The following is a 14,164-nucleotide window of genomic DNA, read 5'->3' as shown; positions in this document are numbered from 1 at the left end:
ATTGCTATTCCTTCTTTCTGGATAGCTTTCCTAAATAGCTGCATGCTTGCTCTCTCACTACCTACAAGTCTTTGATCAAATGGCATCCATTCAGGGAGGACTTCCTTGATTACCTAATCTAAAATTAGAACGACCATATCTACCCACCACCCACCCACATGCATTTCCTTTCCCACTTGCTTTGGCTTTTTTCCTTTTTCATAGCACTTATGCCTGTCTGGGACCCAATATCTTTTTTTACTTACTTGTTTATTGTCAGTATCAAGCATTGACCTCTTCTAACACACATGCGCCCGTGCACAACCTGTTGATCAAAAAAAGTCAGCTTACTTTACTTTTGTTTAAGGAAGAACATCACAGTGACAGAGTCTAAGGAGTGCCTCCCAATGAGGACACTAGGGAGAGGTAAAGAGATTTAGGGCCTGGGCTAGCTAATTTAGACAGGCCTTGCAAGCGAAGAACTGATTGGGAATGAGCAAATTTATGAATTAATAGTTTTGGATTAGTGGGCTCAGCGAATCAAGAATGTTGAAGTGAGTCTTGATGGGCTAACTGTTTTGATAAATAAGCTTTTTAGTCAATTCACACTATATTCCCCGCCAGCAGCTGATATTTTGCTTTGTTATTATTTAACACAGGGACTTGAAAATTATGTCAGGTTAAATTCCCAGTTTCGCCATTTATCATTCTTCAGGCTAATCTCAAAGACCATTATCATTTGGGGACATCGCCAATCCAAATATATGACATGTTTGATATGTTGACATATGACATATTTGATATGTTGTGGTTGAGTGTATTTTCTTTTCTTTTTTTAAGATTATATATTTATTTTGAGAGAGCGTGCAAGCAGGGAAGGGGCAAAGAAAGAGGGAGAGAGAGAGAGCACCAAGCAGGCTCCACACTGTCAGCTCAGAGCCCAATGCAGGCCTCCAACTCACAAACCACAAGATCATGACCTAAGCCTAAATCAAGAGTCAGACGCTTACCAACTAAGGCACCCAGGTACCCCAAGTATGTTTTCTGATGGTAGTTATTTATTCCAACCTCTACAAGTGTTGACTCTTCCTGTTCTTGGTAGAAGATCAGCAGGATTCACAGTGACTGCACAGCAGCATTTAAGCCTCCGGAGTTCCACATTTGTACATTGCAACACAAGCAGATGCTAATCTAATTTGGGTAAACATATTTTAACTGAATTCAGAAAATAGATTCTATACCAACTACAAAGAGCCCACAGAACAGATATTTAGGTATTAGACAAATTACTTTGTTTCATGATATCCTTATTTGTTATGTTACAGATCTTCCTTGTGACATAAGGGGCCCTGGAGAAATCTGCAAAAATATAAACACAGTATTATTTCCCTTACAGAGCACACAGAGTCCCTTCAAGAAGAGACTATTATGTCTAATGACTCTATGTTTTGAGCTATCATTTGTCTAATCTCATGAAAGTCTGGGGGGAGAAGTTCTGTGGCCTCGGACACATTATTTAGTTTTACTACATGTAGGATTACTCCTATCTTTCAGGCTTTTTGGAAAGCATAAGATAAAAAGTTTGGGTATAGAAGAAGGCAGTCCAAAAAAAAAAAAAAAGCCAAAAACCATCAGTTCTTAAGGTTTTTGAACTCAAACCACAGACCTGTTTCCCTCCTTGTTGAATTAAATTATTTAAATAATTTTTGTTTGGTTTTGTTCTGGGAAGGGACATTTGTGGGCTAAAACAAGTCCTGGGTGACACCAGGGCTTATCTTAATACCGGGTGTCAACGAACCAAGATAACATATCTCTGTCCAATCTGCTGCTAGCAGTCAGATTTTGTCCCACAAATTTAATACCAATTGCAAGGGGCTGACCAATGATATGTTCTTGGTGATAATGACTGTATGGAGTTGTCAAATGATCTGGAGATGTTTTGCTATATTACGTAAGTGTCACTGTTGTCAAGAAATGATATTTGTAAATATTTGCAAAGTAATAAAGAGATCACTATAGCTTTAAGTAAAAGATCTTGTGGTGAAGTACTCTAGTGTGCCTTTCATGTAAGATCTATAAAAGTGAAACAGTCTTTGAATATACTCCATCTCTTTTTGAATCTTCTTCAAGCTCTATTTCTATTGGTTGCAAAGGCTAGCTTCTACAAAAGCTTCCTACAGTGAATTTGTCAAAATGCAAATTTTGAGAGCACAGTTCTTCACATGCTGCCTTTACTCCAGATACCAGCCACAAATTTGGGGGCTCCAGGGTGACTCTCATTTCTGACCAGTTGGTTACAAATTGAGAGGGTCCCATGACCACCGTCAGGTTTGAGAATTTACCGAAGAGACTCACAGGACTCACTAAAAGTGCCACACTTATGAATGAAGTCTTATCATAGCAAAAAGCTACAAATTAGAACTAGCCAAAAGAAGAGACGCATAGGGTGAGGTCTGAGAGAGTTTCGTTTTTTTTTTTTTAATTTTTTTATGTCCTTATTTTGAGAGAGAGAGAGACAGAGAGTGAGCAGGGGAGGGGCAGAGAGAGAGGGAGACACAGAATCTGAAGCTGGCTCCAGGATCTGAGCTGTTTTGAGCTATCAGCACAGAGCCTGACACAGGGCTCGAACCCACGGATTGTGAGATCATGACCTGAGCTGAAGTCAGATGCTTAACCGACTGAGCCATCCAGGTGACCCTGAGAGAGTTTCAAATATGAAGCTTCCATCATTCTCAGGGATGTGTTGCCCTCCCGTCAGCTAAATGTGAAAATACTCAACAGTATTGCTGACCAGGGAACTTCATCTGACCTTCAGTGTCCAGAGTTTCTATTGAAATTTTATTACATAGGCATGGTTGATCGAATCATTGCTTGTGGGGTTGAACTCAATTTCTAGGCTTCCTTCCTTTCTTACCCAGAAGTCAAGATGATATCACATGACTGAAAACCCCAACATGGTTGGTCTTTCTGGCATGACCACCCCCGTCTGAGTCACCTCACTAGCATAAAGCTATCAGGTTTGGTCTGAGGGGTCCACCATCGCTCCTATTTCATTCGGGTTTAGAGAGTATCTCCTAGGAACTGAGACCAAAGGCTAGCCAAATTATCTCTTATACGGTCCCCAAGTATTTTCTTTAGAGGGGAATATGATAAGGGATTTCTGACTCTCTGACCTGTTGTGCTACCCTAAAAAAAGTCACTCTGTTACTCTGTGGGGCGCTTGGGTGGCTCAGTCAGTTAAGTATCAGACTTTATTTAGATCAGGTCATGATGTCGCAGTTCGTGGATTAGAGCCCTGGGTCGGCTCTGTGCTGACAGCTCAGAGCTCAGAGCCTGGAGTTTACTTTGGATTCTGTGTCTTCTGCTCTCTCTGCCTCCATGCCTGCTCGTGCTCTGTCTCTGTCTCTCTCTCTCTCAAAAATAATTACACATTTGAAAAATTTTAAAAGTCACTCTGTGATTGAACTCAATTACCCAGGAAATCAACTAATTTATTACAAGGAACTAATAGAAAAGGAAATGAATGGTACCCTAAGGAAAACAAATATGAATTCAAAAGTTGATTTGATTTTGTGTTTTAACTAAATCACAAGGAAAATATAGCTAAGGGTTAGACTTTTACCAAGGAGTAACTAGGCATGTAAGAAGCATTATTGAGCATAGGGATTTAATAGCTATCAAAGTTAACAATCCAAAACCTTAAAGCAACCAAGAGGAAATGAAATGGCTTGGCAAGTGACAAATACAAGCATGATGATTGAAAAGTGGCAGTCTGTACCTCCAGTCATCCGGATTTGATCTCCCGAGCCTTCGCTGGAAGTGATATACTTCATGCAGGCATTGTATCAATCTGAAAGTCTTACGTTGTAGCTATATCCTCCTGCTGTTGTCGTTTCTGGTTAGTACAGTTTTCCAGTAATCTAACAGTGACATCAACTTCTCTAGTAGAGATGTGGTTCTAAGAAATAACACTCTAAAGTTTTTGCTGCCGTATTTGTTGTTTACAGTAATTGATAAGATCCTTTTCTACAAGCCTCAAAGGCTATATTTCTCTGAAGTCTCTTCCTCAAGATGAAATAATGTGGACTTGAAGGCAGTAGAATTCTTCCTTAAGGTGTAACAGAAAATTAATATAGAAGAATGTAATCAATGATTATCTTTCGATTTTTACAATTTTTAAAAGTGTTTTCTGGTTTTTTTTTTTTTTTTTGAGAGAGAGAGAGAGAGAGAGAGAGACAGCATGAGCCAGGGAGAGTCAGAGAGAGAGGGAAACACAGAATCTGAAGCAGGCTTCAGGCTCTGAGCTGTCAGCACAGAGCCTGACGTGGGGCTCGAACCTACGAACCGTGAGATCATGACTTGAGCCAAAGCCAGACGCTTAACCAACTGAGCCACCCAGGCGCCCCTTATTTTTTTTTAATTTAATTTTGAGAGAGAGAGAGAGAGAGAGAGACAGCGTGAGCAGGGGAGGCTCAGAGAGAGAGGGAGACACAGAATCTGAAGCAGGGTCCAGGCTCTGAACTAGCTGTCAGCACAGAGCCCAATTCGAGGCTCAAACCCACGAACCACAAGATCATGACCTGAGCCAAAGTTGGACGCTTAATTGACTGAGCCACCCAGGGGCCCCTCAATGATTATCTTTTGAATAGAAACATATTCTGAACAGAAAGGAGACTCTAAGGCTTTTTGATTTGTACCACAAAGTGTATTATGATGGTCCCTGATTGACAAAGGCATTGGAAGTTAATAGCCGAGAAAAAAATCTTTTTTGGAGACAGTTAATGTACCAATCCTTGGACATGAACAAAAGTATATTTATAAGGTATGTCAGTCAGTACCAGTCAGGAGAGAGATAACACATCTGTTTTTTTGAATAGGGCAAATTAATATAAAGAATTATCACTTGGGGCGCCTGGGTGGCTCAGTTGGTTAAGTGACTGATCAGCTCGGGTCATGGTCTCATGGGTCGTGAGTTCAAGCCCCATTTTGGTCTCTGTGCTGACAGCTCAGAGCCTGGGGCCTGCTTCGGATTCTGTGTCTCCCTCTCACTCGGCCCCTCCCCTGCTCGTGCTCTGTGTATGTCTCTCTCTCAAACAAAAAATACACAATAAGAAATTAAAAAAAAAGAATTATTACTTAAAAAAAGAATTATTAACTAGTAAGAGGTAGAGATAAAAGAAGTCTCTAAGGGATTCAGAATAGCAGGTACAAAAATGCAGCTACTACCTCTAAGCTGGAGGAAAATACAGGAACTTAATGACTAAAAGAGCCTCCTTCCACCACTGCTCCCCAAGACTGAGATTCAGACCTCCTCAAAGGGGACATGACTACTAGCACAGCCACACAGTCTGCCAGAGGTGAAGAAACTTGCTACAGGAGTCTGTAGAAGTGACACGCCATTGCTGGAGAGTACTGCTGGGTCAGTCTATAGAAGTATCTAGCTTTTCCTAGAGGGTATAGGTGGGCTGGACCTTGTCAAAGGAGCCCTAGGAAGAGAGTCCAGGCTGAAGGTATAGCTGGAGCACCTCTGTTGGTCTCCTGTGTTCAAGAATAATAATAGAAGTCGAGAGCCTTAAGGGAAAGTGTCTTGCTGCAGCATGTGGCCGTGCAGTGTCACTCCATTGCCCTCTGCTGATCAATCATAACATCTCATCTGCTGGCAGAGGAGAAGTGGTTGTAGGGTCCAGTACTGGTATCACAAATCAGGGCAAAAAAGGGCAGATTTGGAGCACAGCAATAATATTAAACAGATAACTGGTGCAGAGGACGTTCACAGTCATTGAAAAAATACCAATGGTTTTATTTTTATCCTACATTCTGTAAAGAGTTCTCATACTAATGTTTTAAGTTAATTAAAATGTGAAGAGTATCCAAGAAAGCCTACTTGTTTCTACTATCTTTCTTGCATAAGTTGAGGGACTGAGTCTTTGACTTGAATTGGTTGCTATTCCAGCAAACTCAAAGAAAGTTTTGATTTACAAGAAAGCTTAACAGTCTGATTATTTGGGATTTGGGACGTGAATCTGGAACAAAATCAAGAAGACTTGTCAGAGGTGATAAGATAGAAATGTAAATCATTTTATCTAAAGACAAGAGATAGTTGTATGTAATAAATAGGAAACACACATCAATAGTTAATCATGTTATTAGGTACTTAACTTTTTTTAAACTTCTTATCAAAATGATTCTGAACCATGCTAACAATCTAGAGAATTAACTGAATATTTTAGGAATGAAAAATAACTGCTGTTTATCTGAACCAAAATAGGTTGTTTTACAGAAAAAAAATGCAGATTCGGATTTTACCTTTTGTTTTCCATCCATATAATAATTTACAGCAAAGAATACATAAGTCCTCAAATTTGTCTCTTATTACCTTTTTTATTTTAAGTAAGCCTTTTAAAGTTAACTTTATATACATTGACATGTATTTATTTATACATACACATATGCATGCATATATAATATATCAATAGATAACTAAATTAGCCATTCAACTAGCTTCAAAATATACTTAACATTATCACTATTAAATAAAACATTGTTTATATTATGTTGTTGAGTTTAATATCTAAAAAAAATTTTTTTTACATTTATTTATTTTTGAGAGACAGAGCGTGAACAAGCAAGGGGCAGAGAGAGAAAGAGACACAGAATCGGAAGCAGGCTCCAGGCTCTGAGCTAGTGGTCTGCACAGAGCCCGACGTGGGGCTCGAACCCACGAGCTGTGAGATCATGACCTGAGCCGAAATCGGACACTCAACTGACTGAGCCACCCAGGCACCCCGAGTTTAATATCTTAAAAAAATTTTTTTATTAAATAAACTCTACCCCCCAACATGGGGTTCAAACTTATAACCTTGAGATTAAGAGTCACATGTTGTACTGTCCGAACCAGCCAGGGCCTTAAGTTTAACATCTTTATAAACTGCAACAATATCCTAAAACAGAAAACAGGCATACCATATTTATGGTTTTGACCGCATATCCCTATTTCTATCTAATAATTCTCATTGTCACAGACTTAACTAGAGTAATCAATTTCGAACTTTTCAAACACAAGAGAAATTAGAAGGAAGGAAACCAAGAATTATCTTGCTTATTTTGTCTGTGAGCATTTATTTAAAAAAACTTTTTTAACATTTTTATTTATTATTGATAGACAGAGAGAGACAGAGTATGAGCATGGGAGAGGCAGAGAGTGGGGAGACACAGAATCTGAAGGAGGCTCCAGGCTCTGAGCTGTCAGCACAGAGCCCAACATGGGACTCGAACGCACAAATCACGAGATCATGACCCGAGCCAAAGTTGGACACTTAACTGACTGAGCCACCCAGGCACTCTTCTCTGAAGCATTTATTATATACCTTTAATACATTTTCAGATGGAAGAATAATACATATACACATATATGTAAAATAATTTTAAAACATTCACACATCTTGCTAATCTATAGCCATTATGTATATAAAAATAAAGAGCAAGAGTAATTTAAAATTACATTTAGTGTTTATTTGTTTATATAAAAATTGTTTGGGTAACCACAGTATATTTGTTAACTTATTATTATTGTTAACTTATTTTAATATGAATTTAAGGTCTTAAGTTGAATAAAAATCTGTAAATTACACTTTATGTTAATCCATTGCATCCTTAACATGTGTAGTATTATAAGAATCCATGAGATAAAAACCTTTAAAAAGTCCATTATTGAAATTTCATTTATAAAAACCTTTAAAAAGTCCATTATTGCAATTTCATTTAAACACAATTTTATGTTTACTTGTGGAAATAATAACTTGCTAGACCCACAGAATTAACTCAGAAATTAGGAAGTTTATTTTTAAAATTTTTATTATTTCTTTTTAAAATTTTTATTTAATGTTTAATTTCATTTTACATAAAGAGAGAGAGAGAGCGCATGCGCACAGAGGGGAGAGGGGCAGAGGCAGAAGGGGACAGAATCCCAAGCAGGCTCTACACTCAGCACAGAGCTGGATGAGGGGCTAGAAACCACGACCCTGGGATCACGATCTGAGCAGAGATCAAGAGTCGGTTGGCAAGAGTCGGATTCTCAACCGACTGAGCCACCCAGGTTCTACTAAAAGGTTTAAATCATAAGAAATGAAACTCAGGTAATATATTTACTAAACTATATTGGGCTAACCTTTTCACTGTGTCAGGAAGGAGACGGAAAGGTGCTTTAAGCTAAAGTTTTATCACTATAATATGTCTAAAGAATTATCTTTTTATCAAAACACAGGCTTTTAAAAATTACAAATAAATCTCTTCATTTATATATAAAACATTTTTATATTTATTTATTTGCTTACATGTTTATTTTTCAGAGAGAGAGAGATAAAGAGAGACAGCACAAGCAGAGGAGGGGCAGAGAGAGGGAGACAAAGGATCTGAAGCAGGTTCTGTGCTGACAGCAGCAAGCTGGATGCGGAGCTTGAACTCACGAACCACAAAGTCATGACCTGAGCCAAGGCCAGACGCTCAACTGACTGAGCCACCCAGGTACCCCTAAAACATTTTTTAAAAAGATTTTTGAACTCATGCCAAAAGTTCTGAGTGTCTAACTTCTCTTATTTAAGGATCTAAGGTATTGCCTGAACTCACCTCTGTAGTGCCTTACAGTGAAGAAATTAAGAAAGAATCTTTTCTAGAAAGATTTTTAAAGGTGGATTTTGCTAGCAAGGACATTAGCTGGATTGTTGGGTACGGTGTGGAGGAACGTCTTGAGGCAAATTATAGGAAAACTGTTAGTCGTGATAAACTGTTGAGGTCACAGCATTATCCTCAAGGAATGGGTATTTTCTGGAGCAAATTATTTTTGCTTGGTGTCAGTCTTATTTAATCTAAGGGCAAGAAAGCCTGTTCCTATGAGGGTGTGGCACGAGGGCAGGGATTATGTTGGTATCACTTCTCACCTGTGTGCTCTCACTAAAATGTAAGCTCCGTGACAGCAGAGATTTTTGGGTATAGCTTGCTTTTATATCCCCAGAACCTACAATATCTAGCAAGTGTTCAGTAAATATTTGTTAACAAATCTAAATTAATAAATGCATAGAATAACCAAGAAAATTTTGAAAAATGAGGAGATGATCTAGCAGTTTAAAAATGTACTACAAAGTTACAATAGTTAAAAGTGTAATATTGGAACATAGATCTATTGAAGAGAACAGAAAATTCAGAAATAAATAGAGATGCATGTAGGTATTTATCCATCTATATGTACATGTTTATATGTATGTATAGATAGGTATCTTCCAAACTTTTACTCCACTTTAAGAGAAATCTTCTCAAGTACATTTTTTAAAAGGTTGAGGGGGCGCCTGGGTGGCTCAGTCAGTTAAGCATTGGGCTTTGGCTTAGGTCATGATCTCCCGGTTTGTGGGTTTGAGCCCCGCATCGGGTTCTGTGCTGACAGCTCAGAGCCTGGAGCCTGTCTTCAGATTCTGTGTGTCTCTCTCTCTCTCTGACCTTCCCTTGCTCATGCTATCTCTCTCTCTCTCTCTTAAAAATAAATTTAAAAAATTAAAAAAAATAAAAGAGAAGGGATTTATCTCATGATTGCTTCTGAGCTGACCACTGCTTCTCCGTGAACCCCTCTCAATGCTTCTGTGTTCCTTTGGGCTGCTCATAACCTGGAATTCATTAACTGCACGTTCCTCCTTCATTAGTGCTGACGTCTCTGCAAGGACTTCTTTAGAGAGCTAGCAGAGGGTGGTAAGGAGTAGGCCTAGCTTTCCTTCATGAACTGGTTTTGACTTCATCAACAACTCCAACTACAGAGTTGTTAATTTCTCTAATGGAGTCATTACATTTAAAACTATACATTAGAGGCACTTGGCAAGGAGGGCTTACTTGGCAAGGAGCATACAACTCCAGATCTCCCGGTCATGAGTTTAAGCCCATGTTGGGCATAGAGCTTATTTTATTTTATTTATTTATTTAATGTTTCTTTTTTGAAAGAGAGAGAGAGAGAGGGAGAGAGAGAGACAGAGCACGCATGGGGGAGGGGCAGAGAGAGTGGGAGATACAGAATCCGAAGCAGGCTTCAGGCTCTGAGCTGTCATCACTGAGCTCGACCTGGGGCTTGATCCCAGGAACTGAGAGATTATGACCTGAACCCAAGTCAGACACTTAACTGACTGAGCCATCCAGATGCCCCAAGCTTACTTTTTATTTTTTAAAGTTTATTTATTTATTTTGAGAGACAGTGTGTGTGTGTGAATGAGGGAGGGGCAGAGAGAGAGAGAGAGAGAGAGAGAGAAAGAGAATCCCAGGCAGGTTCCGCACCATCAGCACAGAGCCTGATGGGCAACTTGAAGCCACAAACTTTGAGATCAAGACCTGAGCTGAGATCGAAAGTTGGATGCTTAACCAACTGAGCCACTCATGGAGTCCAAGAGCTTACTTTAAATAAAAAACAAAAAACAAAAAACAATGTATTAAGTGAAATTTTATGGGTTTGGAGACAAAGATCCTCAGTAAGCTATACGCTTGTTAGGGCTCCAATATGGACTCACTTCATTTCTAACTTGTCTCTTCAGTCCTCAGGTTCATCCCCCCTTCTGCATAGTGCCTCCTTTTTCCTTTCGGGAAATCCTAACTTCTAATCACGAAGGCTAGTCTCACTGTGGGAGACATTCTCCTCCCTGGAAGTATGGTTCTTTAGGTTTATTTCATCTAGGACGATAGCTCAATGCTTCAACAGAGAAATCTTTTTTTTTTTTTTTTAACATTTATTTATTTTTGAAAGACAGAAAGTGACAGAGAACAAGCAGGGGAAGGTCAGAGAGAGTGGGAGACACAGAATCCGAAGCAGGCCCCAGGCTCTGAGCTGTCAGCACAGAGCCCGAAGCGGACCTTGAACCCACTAACCAGTGAGGTCATGATCTGAGCGGAAGTTGGATGCTTAACCAACTGAGCTACCCAGGTGCTCCTTCAACAGAGAAATCTAAGGTGAGCTTTGCGAGATGAGGTTCTGTTTGCCAGTTACATACATGTAGATTGTTAACAAATCTGGACCTCTTTCAGATCTTCGAACCTGAGATAAATGCACATACTCTCTTTACTTCTCTGGAAGTCTATTGTGTGAGCAACTATTGGATTAGAGATATATACATTCATGTCACTTAAGGGTAAATAGCAGAGACTGCTTTTCTCTATTTACAAGTAGAAAAGAAACACTTTCCTATTATATGTAATTTGCAAGAAGACCACTATTCATGGTGAAGTAATTATTTTACAGTTTTACATACCAATTTTAGTTCCTTTTTTCCATCATTGTCCTCACCACTCCTCCTTCAACATTTCTGTTTTCCAGTTGTGCTCCTTAGAATGGCTGGGAATAATAATAAAAAGGCTCAATACTTATCAATATATTTCTTTATAGGATACCACCTCACCTATGAAGACTTGGCTATAGCTTTATAATAATTCTTCGTAAGGTTATGCCAAATAATATGCGGATTCACCTTCCCCTTGTGGGCTTTCCTGTGTGAGAGTCTGTCTCTCTTCCTTCTCTGCCCCTAAGATCCTGCCCACAGAAAGCCCATGAGTCCATTTCGCTCCCCATCGCACCTCTGTCCTTCCTCTCCTCTTGAATGTAGTCTCTTCTCTGCATTTACTTGTGGACTTTATTCTGCCAGTCTTCAGGTCATTTAATGAGTTATTTATACTGATGGGAGTGTTATGTAGTTACATTCAAGGGAGGAGGTAAGCTTAGTTCTCCTACTCCACTCCCTTCCCTGAAGTCTTCATTGTAAGGTTACGAATTAAATTCTTAGGCTTGGCAAATTCTCTGCGCTGATTTTTGTTGGCAGTGGTGGTGTTAACAGTGGTTTCATGCTTCCCAAAATGTAAGATTAAAATGGCATTTCTAGGTGTTACTGAACTTCATTAATGATCAGATAAATGCAAATTAAAAGAACATTAGAATAATGACACATCACTTTAGGCCTATCAGATTGGAAGTTTCAATACTGTAAAAATATCTAGTGCATGGTTCAGTAGGTTAAGTGTCTGACTTCTGCTCAGGTCATGATCTCTTGCTTCATGAGTTTGAGCCTCACATCAGGCTCTATGCTGACAGCTCAGAGCCTGGAGCCTGCTTCAGATTCTGTGTCTCCCACTCTCTGCCCCTCCCCTGCTCACACTGTCTCTCTCTCACAAAAATAAATAAACATTAAAAAAATTATCTAGTGCTCCCAAGGACAGAGGGAAGCAGACTTTGTCTCACAATGTTGTTATTTCTTCTTTATTTTTTAACCTTTATTTATTTTTGAGAGAGACAGAGATAGAGTGCAAGCTGGAAAGGAGCAAAGAGAGAGGGAAACCCAGAATCTGAAGCAGGCTCCAGGCTCTGAGCTGTCAGCACAAAACCAGATGTGGGACTTGAATTCGTGAACTGTGAGATCATGACCTGAGCTGAAGTTGGATGCTTAACTAACTGAGCCACCCAGGCACCCCATTTTTAAAAAGTAATCTCTACACCCAGGGTGGGGCTTAAACTCATGACCCCATGATCGAGAATTAGATGCTCTGCCAACTGAGCCAGCCAGATTCCCTGCCTCAGTTTCTTAAGTGACAAAGTATTATTGGGACAAATGATAAAGATATTTGCATTTTTGAAAGAAAAAAGAATAAGTGTGAAACAACTTAGCATAGTGCTTGACACATATATTTAATAAATAGTGTATTGGACTTTAAATCTTTTGTATTAACATATAAATCTTAAAACTTTAAAAAAGTGTTAATTCTAGTATAGTTAACATACAGTATATTAGTTTTGTGTATACAATAGAGTGATGCAACAATTCTATGAATAACTCAGTGCTCATATGGAAGTGTACGCTTAATCACCCCACCTATTTCAACCAGCCCTGCACCCACCTCCTCTCTGGTAGCCATCAGTTTGTTCTCTATAGTTTAGAGTCTGCTTTTTGGTTTGTTTCTTGTTTTCTTTGCTTATTTCTTTTGTTTCTTAAATTCTACATATGAATGAAATCATACAGTATTTGTCTCTCTCTGACTTATTTCACTTACCATTATACCTTCTAGAGCCATCTATGTTTTTGCAAATGGCAAGATTTCATTCTCTTTTTATCTGGCTGAGTAATATTCCATATTTATAACATATGCATATTTATACCACACCATCTTTGTCCATTGATCTATATGAACAGTTGGGATGCTTCTAAAGGTTGGCTATCATAAATAGTGCTACAATAAACATATATCTTTTTGAGTTTGCATTTCTGTATCCTTTGGGTAAATACCAGGAGCGTAAATCCTGGATAATATGGTAGTTGTATTTTTAATTTTTTAAAAAAATAGTTTATTGTCAAATTGGTTTCCATACAACACCCAGTACTCTTACCCATAAGAGCCCTCCTCCATCACCACCACCTCTTTTCCCCCCTCCCCCTTCCCCTTCAACCCTCAGTTCATTTATAGTATTCAATAGTCTCTCATGATTTGCATACCTCTCTCTCCCTAACTCTCTTTCCCTCTTCCCCTCCCCCTGGTCCTCCATTAGGTTTCTCCTGCTTTCCTGTTAGACCTATGAGTGCAAACATATGGTATCTGTACTTCTCTGCCTGACTTATTTTGCTTAGCATGACACCCTCAAGGTCCATGCACTTTCCTACAAATGGCCAGATTTCATTCTTTCTCATTGCCATGTAGTACTCCATTGTGTATATATACCACATCTTCTTGATCCACTCATCAGGTGATGGACATTTAGGCTCTTTCCATGTTTTGGCTATTGTTGACATTGCTGCTATGAACACTGGGGTACATGTGCTCCTATGCATCAGCACTTCTGTATCCCTTGGGTAAATCCTTAGCAGGGCTATTGCTGGGTTATAAGAGAGTTCTATAGATAGTTTTTTGAGGAACCTCCATACTGTTTTCCAGAGTGGCTTCACCAGTTTATATTCCCACCAACAGTGTAGGAGGGTGCCCGTCTCTCCACACCCTCGCCACCATCTATAGTCTCTTGATTTGTTCATTTTAGCCACTCTGACTGGTGTGAGGTGGTATCGCAGTGTGGTTTTGATTTGTGTTTCCCTGATGATGAGTGATGTTGAGCATCATTTCATGTGCCTGTAGGCCATCTGGATGTCCTCTTTGGAGAAGTGTCTGTTCATGTTTTCTGCCCATTTCT

At 39.2% G+C, this 14,164-nt stretch overlaps 1 long non-coding RNA gene across 1 annotated transcript in view; it reads right to left on the bottom strand.

Moving 5' to 3' along the window:
• Nucleotides 1-3,822, bottom strand: part of LOC115275711 — a 14,375-nt gene extending 10,553 nt beyond the window's left edge. The window contains exons 1-2 of the long non-coding RNA XR_003901706.1: nt 3,758-3,822; nt 246-304 (exon numbers count right to left, since the gene is read on the bottom strand). This is a non-coding gene — a long non-coding RNA (uncharacterized LOC115275711). The remainder of the gene's footprint in view (nt 1-245; nt 305-3,757) is intronic.
• Nucleotides 3,823-14,164: the final 10,342 nt, after the last annotated feature.

Source organism: Suricata suricatta, chromosome 13, assembly GCF_006229205.1.
Source record: "Suricata suricatta isolate VVHF042 chromosome 13, meerkat_22Aug2017_6uvM2_HiC, whole genome shotgun sequence".
Lineage (NCBI taxonomy): Eukaryota > Metazoa > Chordata > Mammalia > Carnivora > Herpestidae > Suricata > Suricata suricatta.
The sequence above is the reverse complement of the archived record's forward strand: the minus strand, read 5'-3'. Positions and strand labels throughout refer to the sequence as shown.